The following is a 17105-nucleotide window of genomic DNA, read 5'->3' as shown; positions in this document are numbered from 1 at the left end:
TTCAGGGGCTATGGCTAATAGTATTAGGGCTTGTTTCCACTGTTGCGACGCGATTTCGGCCGCATTCCGACGCTTGTAAAACGCATGCGGATGCGTTTCCACATGCGTTTTTACCCGCGATTTCGCATGCGATTTCGCATGGCAGGGTGCCATGCGAAATTAACCATGACACTGCCAGGGCTAAATAAAATTGAAAAAGGTGCGAAATCGCACGCGAAATCGCGGGTAAAAACGCATGTAACAAACGCATGCGTTTTTCCTATTAAATACATTAGCGGCGATTCGCACGGATTCCCCACGCAGGCGAAATCGTTGGCTCTTTTGTGCGTTTTTTTCACGCTGAAAAAAACGCACCTCAACAACGCTACAGTGGAAACAGGCCCATCCACTTGTATTACATGTGCGGATCTGCATGCGTTGGACGCATGCAGATTCGCGATAGTGGAAACGAGCCCTTAGAGGCAGAGGATCAGCAGGGCTGGCAGGCAACTGGTATCAATTAAAAGGAAATAAATATAGCAGCCTCCATATACCTCTTACTTCAGTTCCCCTTTAAGGTGCATACACACATCCCGTTTTGATTGGCCAATCACTGACCAATTTCACCAGAGCCAAAAGACTTTGAATGTTATAAACAGATTGTGCAGGTTAGGTCTCATACTACACGGAAGTGGTAAAATTGGCTTTAGGTTTTGGTATGTAACATTAGAAGTTGGACTGAAGTTGGACTTTCATGATGATCATGTTGTCAGGAAGCTTGTTAGTCTCTGAAGATTATTTAGTCACATGATCTTATGTATTTTGTGCAAACATTTATTCATAAATAAACCATAAAGCACAATGCCAGCCCGCATTGCATCATTCGAAGAAAGACTCCAGCGTGGCCATATATTAGTATTTCTCTGGCAGGCTGAGCCAGTGAGATCATGTGATTGTGATCAGCAGCCAATCAGAGAAGCACAAATCAATCACCTGATAAAATGCCATTTCTAATGTATGTTTTTTTTTGTTCCTCCCCTCTTTTCAGAAGTACATAAGCAAAAGGATTGTTACATATCCACGCTGTCCACCTGAAGAACCCACAGATGAACAGATCAGGAAAGAATGTTTTCTACCCACCTTTAACAAGCATACAGGGAGCAGTTTGCTGCAAGCACATTGGTGCGATACCAAGTGCCATCCGAAAACCCATTCTAGCGACAACAGACAATATCAAACAACAGTAACAATAATAAAAACAATAACAATAAAAGCAAAAAAAGGCAATAATAACAATAATAATAATGATTAATGAAGTAATAATAGGCTTCAGCAGCCTTACTAATCGTGTATAATGAAGCATACGTAATCGCTGAGCGCTTTGTGACTCCCATGGTAGATGGAACAGTGAGCAATGAGAGGGAAAGCACTATATGAATGTCGGCAGCGGATTATGTTGATCCAGTCATTATTTATCATCATGGAGTGAAAATAGTGTAACTGTATATTAGACAGTCATTTCTCAGCCCGCTCCGTATTGGGAAATCTCTCGCCACAGGACCTGCTTTGTTCCTTGACATGGAGGATGATTTAAATGGGCAAGGTTCAACAAAATTAATATTGCATGCATATATCAAATTTGCCTCCAAGCTAGGGACCCTGAAAACGAAAGGGATTGGCTGGTTCCGCTAAACGTATTTATCATCTATTATATCGCTAGCTATTGAAAAACAATACATATAGAAAAAGGTTGTTCTGCAGCCTTGTTGCCGTAGCTTGTAAAATAGATTGTAATTTTTGTTATGAATGTTATTATTTGGAAATATCTGTAAGGGCTGGGACCCACTAGGGCGCTTTTGGCAGCGTTCGCCGGCGATTCCCAAAAATGCTTTGCCAATGAAAGACTGCTGGGGAATTCAATGAGTGGTGGGGAACCCACTTGTGTGACTTCAATTATGGGTAATCACAATCACAGGAAATGCAACATTTTGAGAACTCACTGTGCACTTAAAGGAATACTGTAGGGGGGTCGGGGGAAAATGAGTTGAACTTTCCCGGGGCTTCTAATGAACCCCCGCAGACATCCTGTGCCCGCGCAGCCACTCACCGATGCTCCGGCCCCGCCTCCAGTTCACTTCTGGAATTTCAGACTTTAAAGTCTGAAAACCACTGCACCTGCATTGCAGTGTCCTCGCTCCCGCTGTTGTCACCAGGAGCATACTGTGCAGGCACAGACCATACTGGGCCTGCGCAGTACGCTCCTGGTGACATCAGCGGGAGCGAGGACCCGGCAACACAGGCACAGTGGTTTTCAGACTTTAAAGTCTGAAATTCCAGAAGTGAACCGGAAGCGGAGCTGGAGCACCAGTGAGTGGCTGCGCCATGGGCACAGGATGTCTGTGGGGGACCGTTAGAAGCCCCGGGTAAGTTCAACTCATTTTCCCCCGACCCCCTACAGTGTTTCTTTAATACTGTGTATAGTAGCACTGTAAAATTGCTTTGAAAAGCGATTTTGCAGTGATTTAGCAGGCGAGCATTTGTAAACTTAAAGAAAGATATTTATACTTACCGTGTGTCTGTATTTCCAGCTTCCATTCGTAGCCCCACCCCCTATAAAAAGAGGTCACAGGCGCTTCTCTGATTCGTCCTAGAGAAGCCCCTTCCCTTAGGGGGCGGGATTAGGGATGGAAAACAGACACCTGGTTGGTATGTTTATTGTATTTTATACTCTGTATTGTTATACCTTGTAAGCTATTGTACAGCACCATGGAAGATGCTGGCACTATATAAATCAAAAATAATAGTAATAAAAATTTGTAAAAATGAGAATGGCTAATCGGAGTCGCTGTACAGTTTTCTGTACAGCGCTTCTAAGCGTCGGGAATCATGAGCATATTCTTCCTTAGGAATTTTTGCATACAGCACAGTAGTGGTTTTAAAGCAATGCATCGATTCCTATTGGGTTCCAGGCCTCAGGCCCTATTCACAGTAAGTCGTCGCAGTGCTAAGTAATGCAGAAAGTAGCTCTGCAGTATCAAATCTATGTGACGTTCACAGTGCATCTTGTGTGGTGTGAACTAACAAAATTAGATATTCAGCCACATGCAGTGCGATAACGCATTACATGTGCACTAACAGTGACAGTGAAGCATGCTTCCCATTGACTGTTTGCTTCACTGAATGCGATGGAATGTGCACATAACATGCAGAAATACTTTTTAATTCTGTTAAATTGCATTCTTGTTTGTACAGGAAAAGCAACGCAAATTAGCCAAACTGATGCAATCCATTAGAAATAATAGGTTTAGGGAGAGATGAGTGGGAAGAATAATGCTCTCGTTGAGCGTTTGGTCAAATCGATCCGCTGGGCTGATGGCTGACTGAGGCGGGCATTGGGGGCTGTTCTACACACATTAGTTTCCACCTCTACTTAGTTTGACCTAGTGTGTGTACATAATGTAAATTGGGCCTGGACGTTTGCATAGGACACAAGGAAAACAGAGAAATACCCCCGACGTGTTTTTAGAGAGAAGAGCCCAATTCCCCCTCATCTCCAAGTAATCACAAGTGTAATTTGATCTTGCAGCTGTGTCAGCACAGAAATGTGTCAATCCTTGGCAGACACAGCTAATATGTAAACACAGAATGTTAACCCTATGTCTGCTGCCATGAAAGCAGGAAGTAGACATGCTGCAGATTTATTGCAGGAGCTCTGTAAGCTGTAACAAAGAAAAGTTTTTCTTTTATGCTTTGTTCACATCTAAAATTGCAAACGCCAGTGTTTTGCAATGTTGTGAGTTATTTTTCCCCTCCCGGCGCTTACCTGCGCGCTATGATTTTGTTTACAGCTCTTTTCAAAGCGCTTTTGCAGAGTGATTTGTTTTTTTACTTCCTGACGCAAGTCAAGAGGAAGTGAACTATTTGACCCGGAAAATAATAAATACATGGTATTTATTCTTAACAACGCTCACGCAATCGTTGCACAACCCGATTTTGTCAGCGTTTACGTTTTTCCTATACTTTCCTTTGAGGCAAAATTGCCCCAAAATTGGTCCAGGCAGAGCTTTGCTGCACGAACCACGCTGATATGATCCTTCTCATAGAGATTCATTGCACAAGCGTTTTGTGGGTGATTTAAAAATCGCATGCGCTTAAAAAAAGGCTGAAAACGCCGTTAGTGCGAATCAACACCCAAGGTTATCATAGTTTTGCTTATCTTTTAGAGCAGGGAGGAAGTTCTGATTTCAAGTCCATTTTAAGTCTATAGATAGCAAAAGATAGCACCGTATTTGACTACACCTTGAGACAGGTACTCCAGCTGATCTGCTGTGAGCTCAGGCAGGCATCAGGGCCGGATTTACCATAAGGCACTGTAGGCACGCGCCTACAGGCGCCTCATGATGGAGGGGCGGTTTACTCCCCTTCCCTAGTGCCTTCCTCCTTCCCTATGCAGAGTCCTGAGTAAAACATACATGAGAGTTTAGTCACCTGGCTCTCTGCATTCCAATAACAAGATCTCCCTTTAGTGGGGGTCAGCACTAGCTGGCTACCTAATGCTAAGGAACACTTGTAACCAGGCCCGGCCCGCTCATGAGGCGGGGTGAAACTTTTGCCTCAGGCGGCAAATTTCCAGGGGCGGCACCCACCCGTCCGTGAGTGCGGGGAGCCGAGCTGGAGGGGTAGCTGGCAGGACGGGGGTATTGGGCCTAGCGGCAGGGAGGGGGGTCGGACCCCCCCCTCCCTCGCCTGGGTCCCCCGATCTGCGCTCCCCTCCAGCCTTAAATCGAAGCAGCCGCTATTTGTAAGAGGCACGGGCGGAGAGGACTCGCCTCTTCCTCGTTCCAGCGTGCGCTCCACTGACGTCACTTCCTGCAACGCTGCAGGAAGTGACGTCAGTGGAGTGCACGCTGGGAAGAGGTGAGTCCTCCCCGCCCGTGCCTCTTACAAATAGCGGCTGCTTCGATTTGAGGCTGGAGGGGAGCGCAGATCGGGAGACACAGGCGAGGGAGGGGGGGTCCGACCCCCTCTCCCCGCCGCTAGGCCCAATACCCCCGTCCTGCCAGCTACCCCTCCAGCTCGGCGGCCCCCCAGAGCGCCCCCCAAAATTTGCCTCAGGCGGCAAAAAGTCTAGGGCCGGCCCTGCTTGTAACTACCTATGACTGGTAAGGGAGAAGTCACAGCTGGGTCAGCCAGCACACATGCGGTGCGGTTCAGCGGGGGTTTGTGCGTTTCTGGAGGGCGAAGTTTAGGGTGCCAGGACATCTGTGCCTATAGGCTCCTGTGATGTAAATCCGAGCCTGGCAGGCATGCCTTTTATGTGTCCTTATACATATATACCTATTCATTCCCACACTCTGAGGGCTGGTGCACACCGAGCGGCTTTTTGGGCGTTTTCAGATCCGCTTGCGGCTGCGGATCTGCTTGGTCAATGTATCTCAATGGGGTGGTGCACACCAGAGCGGCAGGCGTTTTGCAGAAACGAAAAATGCCTGGGTGAGGCATTTTTTGGATTTCGGATGCGTTTCTGCCTCAATGTTAAGTATAGGAAAAACGCAAACCGCTCTGAAAAACGCCTGTTCAGAGCGGTTTTGCAGGCGTTTTTGTTACAGAAGCTGTTCAGTAACAGCTTTACTGTAACAATATATGAAATCTACTATACTGAAAACCGCAGCAGCAATCCGCAAAACGCTAGCAAAACGCCTCATAAAAATAAAAAAAAGCGTTTAAAAATCTGCTAGCATTTTGCGGATCTGCTAGCGGGTTTTGGTGTGCACCAGCCCTCACACAGGCATTACATATTGTAGAGGATCTGTGGTTCCTGATTAACATGCAGCACAGCTGATTTACACTGATCCATCTTAATCTGCAGGATTAATTTACCTCTCTAAAAAAAATGTTTGTGCTTTGTAATATTTTTTGGTATCTCTGTAGTATTTGATTATGGCATATTTTAGATCGCACGCCGCTTTTGAAATTTAGATTTTCATCAAACTATTAGAATACGCAAACTAGCATAACGCCTTTTAGCCAATCCGATTCTCGCGGTTATTAGTTTGGAAAGCTCAGAATCATGCATTATTTTTTTTTCCATCGGTTGCCATAGGTTCCCGCAGTCTTCTTGCACCTTCATTACTGGATGACATGTTGGTGCTATGATGTGTTGATGCAGAGGGAGACAGAAAGAGAGATATGAGATAATTAACCCTCTCGTCGCCACGGGCAGCGATCAAAGTTGTGATAGATGAATTGACTTGTCTTATCAATCAGGGGTTAATCAAGAAGACCTTCCACGCTGTAAGCCTGTAGATATTTTTTCGTCAAGCCGTGACAGATTGACTGAAGTAGCAGGAGGGGGCTCACATGCCCCCTAGGCTTGCGTTTTTAATGATTGCAGTCACATGAGAGGTCAAATCATTCAACAAAGTCACTGTAAAACCAGTGGCTGCTGCACAACCTCTTGGGAGATTGAGCTGTTAATCACATTTCTGTCTCAGGAACGCTCGCAACCGACAAGAGGACCGCGGACAGCTGATTGATAGCTCTGCTGCAAAGAGGCTCTGCAGCAGCCGTGGATTGCTTTTCAGTGCATCTTTACAGGGTGAAACTCTCAGTTGGAACACTGTTCATATATATGAAAACCAAAGCAAGGAAAATTGGGGCAAAACTGGTGGACAACAGTGGCATAACTGGAGCAGCTGCTTAAAGGGAACCTGAAGTGAAAAGTATACGGAGGCTGCCATATTTATTTCCTTTTAAAAAATACCAGTTCCCTGGTAGCTCTGTAGGTCTATTTGGCTTCAGTAATGTCTGAATCACAGCAGAAACAAGCATGCAGCTAATCTTGTCAGATCTGACAATAATGTCAGAAACATCTGATCTGCTACGTGCTTGTTCAGGGTCTGTGACTAAAAGTATTAGAGGCAGAGGACCAGCACAGTAGCCAGGCAACTGGTATTGCTTAATTGTAAATAAATATGGCAGCTTCCATATCCTTCTCGCTTTGGGTTAGCTTCTGGCTATCCTGTTGATCCTCTGCCTCTAATACTTTTAGCCATAGACCCTGAACAAGCATGCAGCAGATCAGGTGAGTCTGACATTTTTGTCAAATCTGACATGATTAGCTGCATGCTTGTTTTTGGTGTGATTCAGACACTACAGCAGCCAAATAGACCATCATGGCTGCCAGGCAACTGGTATTGTTTAAAAGGAAATAAATATGGCATCCTCCCTATACTTCTCGATTCAGGTTCCCTTTAACTCTTAACCCCTTTCTTACCACTGTGCAAAATACAGTTCTTGCAGCACAATCCCCATGTAGCAAGATCCTCAATTTGTTGAAATGTGTTTTTAGCAACAACAGTCTACTATGTGTATATCTCTGCATTACCAGCTATAACCACAGGGCGGCAGTGTGTTCTAGTAACAAAAAAAAAAATCTTTCTACATCCTGTGTCTGTTAAAGGAAGTTGTGGATAACATTTGTGTTAATATCTGTCCCCGGAACAAATGCGAAGGTTAACACGCGCTAAAATTCGCTTTAGCGCGCAAACGCAAAAATTGGCACGTGAAAAAAATTTGCGCGTGAAACTTACGGTAAACTCGCGCGAATCGCATAGTGCAGCCATGATAATAATTATCACACTTTAGTGAATCAAGCCCTAAAACAGAAAAATCAACAGCATATTGCTAATATTAAGAAGAAAAGATGTGTCAACGGACATATTTTATTTTTTCTTTTAACTTGCATTGACTTTGCCGCTAGTTTTGGGGAAGATAAAACTTCTCACTACTCCCAAAGCAGCTGCAGGCCACGATCAAACATACAATAAAGAGGCAAAGGCAGTAGTAGAGAAGAAGGGGTACAGTTGCGGTGGGAGCAGTCATGTTTGCTCATGGAGTATTATTCAGCACCCAAGCTAGTGGACAGGGTCACAGGACTGTGGTCCATGTCACACTTTACTTGACTCTGCTGCTTCCACCTTCCAAAGAGGAAGCATTGGTGTCACAAGAAGTGTGGCAGGAGAGACCTTCCCGTGACTCTGTGCACTAACTTGGGTGCTGTCATACGGTGTTTGGCATAGATTGCATTTCCGAATGCAGGATGTAGAAATCGAACACCAACACTACTCATGAAAGGAAAGTTTATGCATTACAGTTAAATCCTTAGGCTTCTTTCCCACCAGGACGTTGCATTTTAGGGGACGTTATAGGTCGCATAACGTGCCCCTAATGCAACACCTGGTGGTGTTGTAGGAGGACGCTACCTAGAGCTGCGTTATGCAGCTCTTGGTGCGCCTTTTTTGTGCTGTGTGATGCTGAGACCACGTGATCTGCATCACGTGGTCCCGCCAGCCAATCGCCGCATAGAGCGGCCGCTCCAGGAAGTAAACACTGCACTTCACAGTGCAATGAATATTAATTAGCCATGTGGCTGGCCACGGAGGAGGAGGGGAGACCTCCTCCTCCAACATCACTGAGCATGTGCAAACAGTCTAACGCTGCTTAGCCGCATATAACGCACAGCATGCAGCACTTTCTTTTTACTTGCTGCGTTACAATGTAACACAACGTGGGCTCTGTGAAGAGTCCATTGATTTTTAATTGCTGTGCAGTGGGCTGCGTTACAGGCTGCACTAACGTGTGCCTGTAACGTCTTACTGTGAAAGCAGCCTAAGACTTATACACACTCTGCTGGGAGGATCCTTTTCGGCTGACTTAGCCTAAACCTAAGATCTGTACAACCATTACCAACCATTGACTATCAATCTGCCTTACAGGATTGCTAAGTAAGGGCTGATAAACTGTTGAGCTTGTTTATCCTTGTGTCACAGGATACCACTAAAGGTGGCCACTAACGATACAATCTTTTTCATCCAATTTTACCAAATCTATGTAGTAGAAGGTTAAACTGAGTTTATCTATTGAATGGATCATTTAGGCAGTTACCCTATATTACATAGAAATTGTAAGATTGGATGAAAAAGATTGTGTCATTAGTGGCCAGCTTTACTTGTACGCTGCCTATCATCCCTCTTCCCCTTTACATAGAACAGTACACTTCACAATAGCCTAATAGCAGGTCTGTACAGCCTTTGTTCTCAGACCTGCCATCCTAACAATCAATAAAAAAAAATTGCTAAAGGCAACAGTATATGAGGCTTTCGTGCTAATTCAATTTTTAGTTGACCTCAGAAGTTCAACCTGAGACAGTACATTTGATTAAAGCTGACCACCATACAGTTACAGATTTTGGTATTGGTGGGTAACTAATCAATCATTAATCGGGAGTACCACCTTGAAGTGACTGAAATCTGTTCAGATATCTGATATTGCTCTGCTGCTACCACTAGCATTATACTGTGCAATTCAGTACAGAGCTATGTGGTCATTAGCTGTACTGATTGGCTATGTAGGGGGGGGGGGGGGCATGCCGCCCAAGTAAAGAGATATGGGGTTTACATGTGAGTTTTCTGTAATACAAATGCAGCACAGACAGGGTGAAAGATTTGTTCCTAAAATGGATTCACTACTTTGCCTGATTTATGAACCAGATCATTGTTGTCATTCACTGCATATCTACCTTTACAAAGGAGAGTCACCAATGACAATTGTATAACTTTAGCTTTGACAGGTTGGCACCTGTTGGCATCTGTAATTTCAGCTCCAGAGGTGTGAGTGCATTACAAATCTGTTGGCCCTCATACTACATGGAGCCTAATTGGTAAGTCATTGGCCAATCAAAATTGAATGTGTGTACTAGGCTTAACTTGACGACTAAAGGTGGCCATACATCAGGCGACTTGGCGGCCAATCAACCGTACAATTTGATTATTATAATCAAATTGGATGAAAATTGGTGCTGCCAAGTGCATGCCCAATCGACAAAGCGACCCATTTCGGGACGGAAATTGGTTGCATGGTCGATCACGCATGCCGCAAGATGTCGGACCGAAGTTGGTTGGTCGAGTGTGCAGCGGTACAGCGGCTGATTTTGGAACGAGCGATGAGACGACGAAACCCCCGCCGCTGCATTGTATAAATGTGCCCCCGTGTGTGTATGTATAAGTTAACTGTCCTGTAGCAGCCTCCGCGCAGTGTTCGTAAACTCTGGACGCTCTCCGTACACGCTACTGGCGCATAGCGTCTGACGTCAGAAGCTATACGTCAGTGGTGTGTACAGAAAGCCATCCAGAGGATTACAGACACCGCCCGGAGGCTGCTACAGGACAGGTAACGTATAAATGCACACACTGTCCTGTAGCAGCCTCCGTGCAGTGTTCGTAAACTCTGGGCGCTCTCCGTACACGCTACTGGCGCATAGCGTCTGACGTCAGAAGCTATACATCAGTGGTGTGTACAGATAGCCGTCCAGAGGATTACAGACACCGCCCGGAGGCTGCTACAGGACAGGTAACATATAAATGCATACACTGGGGGGGAATATTTATACATTGGGGGCAGCGGCGGAGCAGACGTGGCGGGCTCAGCTGATTCCCTGAAGATTTCATGCTGAATCGGCCTGTAGTATATGGGCAGAATCAACAAAAAGACAAATTTATCTCTAATCAGATTCAATTAGAGATAAATTTGTCTCTTTGTCGAATCTGCCCATAATCATTAGGTCTATGGGCACCGTTCAAATTCAAAATAAACAAATTCCCAAGAATTCCCTAAAGGGGCCCATACACCTAATAATTTTCCCGCCAATATACAGCAGATTCGATCACTGTGATCGAATCTGCTGTGAAATCATCGCGCAAATGCTGACAGAACGATCGATTTCCGTCCAAAATCAATAGTTCCCGTCGATTCGTCCGTGCGGAAGATTTTTCTCGATTGCCGGCGGGTTGGGAATGCGTCGATAGTGGCCCAGCTCTCTAATGCCTGACGACCAACGCAATACAGCGGAGATACATTACCTGTTCCGGCCGGCACGACTCCCCCGGTCTCCGCTGTCTACTTCCCCGCTCCGGGCTCCAGGGCTGCAGCTTCACTGAACTTCCTGTCCTGGCAGGAAGTTTAGGCAGTAGAGCGCCCTCTACTGTTTAAACTTCCCCTGGACAGGAAGTTCAGTGAAGCAAGCCAGCCGGACCGGAGACCAGCGCGGAGAAGAAGACAGCGGAGACTGGGGGAGTCGCGCCGGCCAGATCAGGTAATGTACAGCTGGCGGGCAGGCGGCGGCGGCGGCAGCAGCAGCTCCAAAGATTGTGATCGGTTTCATGCTGGAATCGATTCACAATCTGTTTGCAGTAAAGGCAGCCATACGATCCCTCTCTGATCAGATTCGATCAGAGAGGGATCTATCTGTTGGTCGAATCTGATGGCAAATCGACCAATGTATGGCTACCTTAACTCTTTAAAATGAAAGCAGTAAAGTCTCAAGAGTCAAGACTACCCAAAGCCTGTTTTAAAGCCACCCAGTGCCAAAATGAACAGGGCTTAATGTACACTGATTGCTGTGTAGTCTTGGTACCCGAGGCTTTGGTAAGGTGGTAGGACCACCTGTTACTGAGGCACCAAGGAAGTTTTAACATGCTCGTATTCCGTGCTCAATTCAAATCTGTGGAAAAATACTCTGGTCCGATACTTCACCTTTGCCAAAATACCTTGAAGTTGGATGTAACTGATTCACCACAAACATCTGCATAGGTTCTTCCATTCAGGTAAATGGTGCAGCTTGTATTAAAGGAGACAATGAACGTGCATATTTGATAAATAAACTTGCCACTCTGACAGCTTGTAACATCACTTCCCTCCTACTATGATCCATTTTTTTGGAGATCGGTGACACTGGCACGCTGCTACGTGCACTAGCCAACATCTACTGTCATGGATAACAGGAAATCACAGTGCGTGTGTGCCTAGATTACTGCACATACATAAGTGGCTATACACATACTGCGAAACATGTTGATGCTATATAAACACTGAATATAAAAACTGAACATTTTTTTTTTAAAGTGACCTTACTTCCCCATAAGTGCTTCCAATAATCAGACACACTCAGTTAAGCTCTTGTTCCAGCTGGATCTGTCCCATGGCTGGCTGTTGTTATGCGATCGCCCCCCTTCCTAGCAGCAATTTTGCAGGTAGCTGTCACAGCTCAGCCAGGGGCTGAAAGCGTAGGACCCTTCAAATCAACCAAACACCGTATAGCCACAGAAGAAGCATCACATGCACTTGTTAACGACTGACTAGACAAAGAGCAGGAGATTGAAAATATCAATTAGTGTCATCGACAGGCAAAGGGATCCATCACGTCCCACCAAGGGGCTTACAGCAGGCGGCAAGAAAGGGGTTAATGGCTGTACACACGGCAACAGCAGCAGACAGTGATTGAATTAACAATGACAAGAAAAGTTGGGCACTTCACTTGAAATGATAATAAAGAAGAAGCAGAGAGAGCGAGAGAGAGAGAAAGAGAGAGAGATAAAAAAAATGCATCCATGAATTTTCAAGCTTCAGACCAGCCTCCCAAGACTAGCAGCCCAATAAGAGCTGACAAGGGAGGCTCTCTGTAAGATCACTTTCTCAAACCCTTCACTGTTTTGCTCAGCAGCCAGGCACATTGGAACAGCTCACTGATAAAATTCAAGGATTTACTGGGAATATCCCTCCTGCCTCTGTGTGCATGTGTGTGCTTTTTTTTTCTCCCTCTCTCTCTCACTCCACTCTGTCTGGAGATGCATTGCTGATGTACGAAGACACAGAGGTAGATTGGAACTGCATCTTGTTCATCAGGACACATAGATCTTGAGAGAGCGTGTCTCCAATAAGCATGAAAAGGCTCAGGAGTGCTCACTGAGTGAGGGGCTAATCAAGGATCCAGCTTGGTACTGTTATCTCTGTGAACTAGATCCTATTTTTTTGTATTGACTGAAGGCTGCAGATGGAGATGTGAGCTGATCACCAGCACAGTAAGTAGCCACCTTCTGCTGCTTGCGTTTTGTGCACCACTTTGTGGGGTTCTCATCCAATCTCTTGTCACGCTAAGAGTTCTCCTGATAAATGACTAAGGCTACTTGCCACTGCTTGGGATTATTCCGAGCCTCCCTGCAGTAAATGCTCACATCATCCCCTGGATGCAGGTGATTACCCATGCTGGGTACCACACAGAGTTTGGTGGGCTTGTGATACAGAGTGTCCTCTTCCCTTCAGCCCTCTCACACCCCCACATTGTTTTCTTTTATTTGAAGTGAAATCACTCTTTGCATTCCAAGCAGATGTCAGGCAGCCTTCATGCCCTGAAATGGTTTGCATTTTCCCCTCTCCGTGCTGAGAATGAATATCATTCACAATCCTCCTATGTAAATTGACAGAGATGTGATGAGCATTGGCAGAGCTGGCTTCTCGATGCTGTACGATAACTGTACTTATTCTTATATTGTTGTTTTTGTTATAAGGAGACTCAGGTGTAGTGGGCAAGAATGGCCCGTGAGACCTGTAAGATAAACACCTACTGCATGACACTTTGTAATAGGGAACCAGGATATTGCTATGATATTATGATGTGATTGCAGCAGGGTTCCTATCAGAACCTAGCTACAGGCAGCAACTCTCTCTCTCTCACTCATTTACTCCTTCTCTCTCTCTTTCTCTCTCACTCTTTCACCCTCTCTCATCCTTTCTCTCTCATGCCCCCTCTCTTTAGCTTGCTTTCTATAAAGAGCAGCAAATCCAAAACTTATCCCTGCCATTCAGCGCTAGTTCACAGGCATAATTAAAATATGAAGTGGTGACTAGACATAGCATTAGCTCAGTGCCCCATTCGGACGATTCCGTCTAGAGAGATTGTGCTCTGTTGAGCATCTTCCCTCCTAGGATATCAAATAGAATTTTGAGCAATAAAACAGGATCCTCTTTTGCACATTAGACCTAGGAGAGCAAGTATTGATCAAGGCAAGCATCTACCTACACCTTCTACTGTATAATATTGCCTTGTGCATGCCTCCGGCAGCTGGAGGGTTAAGCTGGTGCAAGGGTGCTGCAGCAATATGTAAATCTTCATTGCTCTACTACAGATGAGCGGGGAGCTTAATTATGTACAATCATGTAAAGGTTATATTGCTGCACTGTACAGAAACACATGAGTGATAGTCAAAGGACATGACAGGGATGTGCATGGACACCTGGGCAATGCTTTTATGCCAACAGGTTTTCGGAATAAAGCAATAGCTCACACATCAGACGGGGATGCGTGTGGGTGAGACTGACAAAGCTTCAAGATGTTATAAGCAGGGGACTAACAAAATGATTTTTGCCTGAAACCTGTTGAAGATCAGGGCTGCAGCCTCCTCTTTTTCAGTGCCTGCCTGTGCGCATTCTTTAACAGGATTCACTTGTGATCAGGACAGTTGATGCATCTAAGCCCCCAGCTAAGCTTCACATAAATGGCAGTATGGATAAAAAGTTGACTTGTGAGATAGATAGATAGATAGATAGATAGATAGATAGATAGATAGATAGATAGATAGATAGATAGATAAATAGTGGTACACACATATATTAGGGGGTGGTGTATAAAAATCAATGCTGGGATTTTGGAGCCTAGGTCATACTTTTGCATCTTTTGTATTTATTTTTAGTCAGTCACATATAGGGAGCAGATTGAATTTTGTCAGGTACCAGCATATTCTATCACTACTGGCGGTCTGTCCTTTCCTTAATTTTTGCGGCGCGGTACTGCGAGCTGAATTTTGAATGTGGGGCATGCATGGGTCTTTCTACATACACATCCTAGATCAATTTCATTTGAGATGGGGAGCTGCATTTGAATTTATGTTTAGCAGATGAGAGAGCAGCGAAGGGCAGGTGTAAATGGTGAGGAAATGTCAACTGCCTTAAGGGAAATTAATATATATATATATATATATATATATATATATATATATATATATATATATATATATATATATATATATATATATTCAAATATTCAATACTGTGGTATATGTGGAGCTCTGATTTACATTAATATAAATACAGCTAGGGTATCATCATAGAACTGCGTATTGATTGACTTTTTCACTTCCTTCCCTGCTACTACTCTGTACAGTATTGTATGCAAAACAGTTTCATGCCAAAGGATCATCTTAAAATAGTCATGTGATGACTGAAGTCTCCAGTAAGAATTAATAATAGATGTTAGCGAACCTATATTTGTATTATAGTTCATGTCACCTGGTAGATGTTCACTGAAAACACATTTAAAAAAAAATCCAATTAATTTGATAACTTGCCTTTTAAGACTTTTCCAAGGGAAAAAAAACACAGAAAACTTTCGATTTACTTCCCATTACCTTCCATTTTCAAAGTATTAAGCTTCTGGCAGCTTAGAGAAAATTCTTTGAGTCATACCTGTAAAAGGGCATTCACTGTCTATCATCTGGTGTGTAATTATCGATTGTTCTGCCGCTGTTCAAAAATGAAGTACTACTTATAGGAGTCTGACACTCTAGAAGTTTAGTGTGTTTTTAACAATAGGGGAAACAATATATATATATATATTTTGTTTGCTTCATTAGGTCAGCATGCTCCCTTGTGAGGTTGAAGGTTGATAATTTTTAGATTACTAAATGTTTGTCATTGTAAGCTTGTCCATCATTTTCTGCATAGTTTCTTGTGGGGAGGGGGGAGTTTTACATATGGGAGGGGGATGTTTTACATACTTTCTGCCAGCTGAATTATATTTAAGCTCTTACATAGAAGGACCATGGAAAGAATAATAAAAGAGCTTGAAAAAATGTATATTGTGGTGAGGGGCATAAATATTATAGGGGTCATTTAGGGATAGGGTTACATAGTCAATATAGTCTTAATGAATGGGAAATCTATGTGGAAAATAATGGAGTTTGCAAGACAGCAGCAAAATCAATAAAATGACCCCAATGACTATCAGTCAGCTGACATCCTTTTATTGATCTGAAAAAAGGGGGTGTATATATATATATATATATATATATATATATATATATATATACAGAGAGAGAGAGAGAGAGAGAGAGAGAGAGATTGATTCAGAAATTCTAGACTTAGATAAAGCCTAGTATGTAAAAACAACAATGTTTGTTACTTAATGAAATTAATTTCAACACTGAATATTAACTTATGTAAAAACTAATTCATATATGAGGGTAAAAACTCTTCTTGACCATATATAATGCACCCAGAATTATTTTAAATTCCTCATAGGGCCAATCAAAAGTAGTAATCTGAATAGTCTGAGCAAAGACTGTAGCACAGACCTTCTTATCTCAAGTTTCTTAGGAGAAGCAGGGGGCTCCAACTTTCTGTGTGTAACAGCTGGCTCTGGATATAACAAAGGGTATTACTAACTGGTGCCAAAATGTAAAACCTCTTCCCATTATGTTTACAGCACCGCTGATATGAGTGAACTTTTCAGGCTGGTTATAGTGGGTGCAATTATTTATAGAATGACTTCTAGAAAAAAGAAATATGTAAGACAAGGTTGACAATTTTAGATGTAATCCTTATCTATAGGGAATTCCTCTTTTTGCCTTTATAAATACTGTAAAACAAGTGGCATCTGTTGTATTATAAAAAAGAAAAGTTAATGCTCTATAATTTTTCTGTCTTGGCGTATTGCCAACTATACGACTGTTCAAATCAGCTTTTCAGACGTTGATATGAACAGTTGACGTTCTTTAGAAAGGGGATCAAACACGTACCTGCTCTCAGACAGTAACCAGTAAATTGAGACAAAATGGTTCACTTTGAACCAAGTGCATCTGGTGGGTTAGGTTAGGTTGTTAAAAGAGTCATAGTGTGTCCTTCAGCATGTTGTCTCTACAGTGCAGTCCAAAAAACATTAAGGCTAAAGTGCCGTAAGGACACTCAATGTTTCATAAGTAAATGAATAAATAAATAAATGGTACTATTAGCTCAACTTTTTTATTACCAGTTGATTCATGAAAGCATGTCGTACACCGTGTGTAAAAAATGTTTTATGGAAAACCGTGTAGAGCAATGCATAGTTTCAGAGTGTGAAATATGCTTATAATACATGCTAGAATGTTATATAATCAAGTAAGTTTAGGATTATGGACAGTTTTAATGCTACACCAACTCACCATGAAAGAATAGGGTTAATAAGAGAAAGTATTCCA

At 43.5% G+C, this 17105-nt stretch overlaps 1 protein-coding gene across 1 annotated transcript in view; it reads left to right on the top strand.

The window, feature by feature from the left end:
* Positions 1–12391: 12391 nt before the first annotated feature.
* CDH8 (cadherin 8) overlaps positions 12392–17105 on the top strand; it is a 635562-nt gene continuing 630848 nt past the window's right edge. Inside the window, exon 1 of the mRNA XM_068259774.1 lies at positions 12392–12896. The gene's annotated coding sequence lies outside the window, so the exon portion shown is untranslated. The remainder of the gene's footprint in view (positions 12897–17105) is intronic.

This window comes from Hyperolius riggenbachi, chromosome 11 (genome assembly GCF_040937935.1).
Source record: "Hyperolius riggenbachi isolate aHypRig1 chromosome 11, aHypRig1.pri, whole genome shotgun sequence".
NCBI lineage: Eukaryota > Metazoa > Chordata > Amphibia > Anura > Hyperoliidae > Hyperolius > Hyperolius riggenbachi.
Note: the sequence above shows the minus strand (reverse complement) of the source record. Positions and strands in the feature narration are given on the sequence as shown.